This window comes from Pleurodeles waltl, chromosome 3_1, assembly GCF_031143425.1.
Source record: "Pleurodeles waltl isolate 20211129_DDA chromosome 3_1, aPleWal1.hap1.20221129, whole genome shotgun sequence".
Lineage (NCBI taxonomy): Eukaryota > Metazoa > Chordata > Amphibia > Caudata > Salamandridae > Pleurodeles > Pleurodeles waltl.
The window spans coordinates 918,585,335-918,587,849 of NC_090440.1; positions in this window are offsets into that span (position 1 = coordinate 918,585,335).

The following is a 2,515-nucleotide window of genomic DNA, read 5'->3' on the forward strand; positions in this document are numbered from 1 at the left end:
TATTAATCATAATTGTTTTAAGTGATAATAATTATTATACATTGTAATAATTATGTAATTTCTTTTATTTTTGTTAAAATTTAGACATATCATTTTTATATTTAGACTTTTACATTTTGGGATATTTAATAGAGTTGTTAAAATATGTTGTTTGTTTGAAGTGGATTGCTCTCTCTACAGCTGCACTGAATGGAGTGGGAATAGTAAATGTTACCCCTGCAGTGTACAACACTTTCCCTAAAGTTGCACTGACTGGAGTGGCAAAAGTACATTTAACCCTCCTGAATCAAACACTTTCACACTTTCCCTACCGTTGCACCAAATGGAGTGTGAATAGTAAATTTTACTCCTCCTGAGTCAAACACTTTCTCTACTGTTCAATCGACTGGAGAGGTAATTGTAACTTTTACCACTACTGAGTCCAATGCTTTCCTTACTGTTGCACACACTGGTGGGGTAATTGTAAGTTTTACCTCTCCAGTGTCCAACGGTTTCCCTACTGTTGCACCAACTGGAATGGGAATAGTTAATTGAATCCCTCCTGAGTCCAGCGCTTTCCCCACTGTTGCACCGACTGGAGTGGGAATAGTGCATTTTACCTCTCCTGAGTCCAACACTTTTGCTACCATTTCACACATTGAAGTGAGTATAGTATATTTTACCACTCCTGAGTGCACCACTTTCCCTACTTTTGCACTGACTGGAGTGGGAATAGTAAGTTTTACTCCTCCTGAGTTGAAAGTTTTCACTACCGTTGCACACACTTGAGACGGAATAGTAAATTATAACCCTTGGGTGTCGAACACTTTCCCTACTGCTGCAACAAGTGGAGTCGGAGTGGTAAATTTTACCCCTCCTGAGACCAACACTTTCCCTACTGTTGCACACTCTGGAGTGAGAATAGTAAATATTACCCCTCCTGAGTCCAACACTTTCCCTACTGTTGCACTAACTGGAGTGGGAATAATACATTTTACCCCTCGTGAGCTCAACACTTTCCCTACTGTGGCACAGACTGGAGTGAAATAGTAAATCTTACCCCTCCTGAGCCCAATGTTTTCCCTGCTGTTGCATTTACTGGAGTGGAATAGTAAACTTTATCCCTCCTGAGTCCAATGATTTCTCTGCTGTTGCACACACTGGTGTTGGTATGGTGAATTTTACTCCTTCCGCATCCAACATTTTCCCTACTGTTGCACATATTGGAGTGGGAATAGTATAATTTATTATTCCTAGAGTTGAATAGTTGTGCTGGTATTGTTTAAATATGTATTATTATTATGGGTTTGTGTATTTAATTTTATAGTTTCAATATATATTTAAATAAATGTATGTACGTTTTAACATAGTTTTAGAAGAATGTATTTTTATCCATTGTTAACTTTTTGTGTGTGATTAAATTGGAATTAGTTTACATTTTTTGCAGTTTATTTGTTACTTGTTTTTATTCTTTTTATGTGTATGTAAATATATATATATATATGTGTGTGTTCTTGTTATTAGTATATTTTTAAAAAAATTAAAATTATAATATAAATCAAAATAAGTTTTTATATTTTTACATGATATATATATATATATATATATATATATATACATACACACATACATATATATGTGTGTATGTTTGTTTAAATAAGTACATATTAATGTATGCTTGTAAATGTTTTTTTAACATATTACATTTCTAATATATTAGTGTTAAATAAATATATTTTGTATATATCTTTCAATATTAGTGTAAAATGATTTTTTTCAGTATTTTTGTACGTACCTGTATATGTATAAGAAAACAATATTTTAATGATCTGTATTTTTGATACAATATTTTTGTATCACAATATTTCTGGTGTCAATATTATGTCATTGAACCTGTGTTGTCTAACTCTGTGTGCTCCTTGGATTATGACACGATCCCGGATTTACAAGGAGTTTTACACCTGGGAATGCATCAAAACCTTCCCCGGGAAGGCATAAAGAAGAATAATATTTGTATTTCTCCTTGTTTTTTCCTCTTTCCATGACTGCTGCGTTCTGCAGCACACATAGAAAGGGGAAAACGCCTCTATGCATTGTTTTTGTGCAGTAGGGTCCCCCTTCATGCACAAAAACTATATTGCTGGCAACACAAGCACACTTGCACCATTTTGCAAGGGTGCCTGCATTGGCGCTAGGCTGCCAAAACAGCACCAGTGCAGGGGGAAAGGACAGGAATGCACAGTATTACATAAACACAGTGCATTACTGCCCTTTCCATTTGGCATAGGGCAGCGTAGCAAGGTGAGCTGCTGCGCTGCCCTACACCAAGTCCCCATAAATATGGACATAAGCTTTTATCTTAACTTGACTAGTGTGCTAACTTAACAAAAGGCCTTACAATGAGCTATCAGTAGAACATTTTTGTTGCTAGGCATTCATTTGTGACACCGCCCTTAGTAACCAGGTGACATGTCCCAGTAGCCAGTTCCCTTTCATCAACAAGGATCTACAAGGTCATGATCTCCATTATTACAGA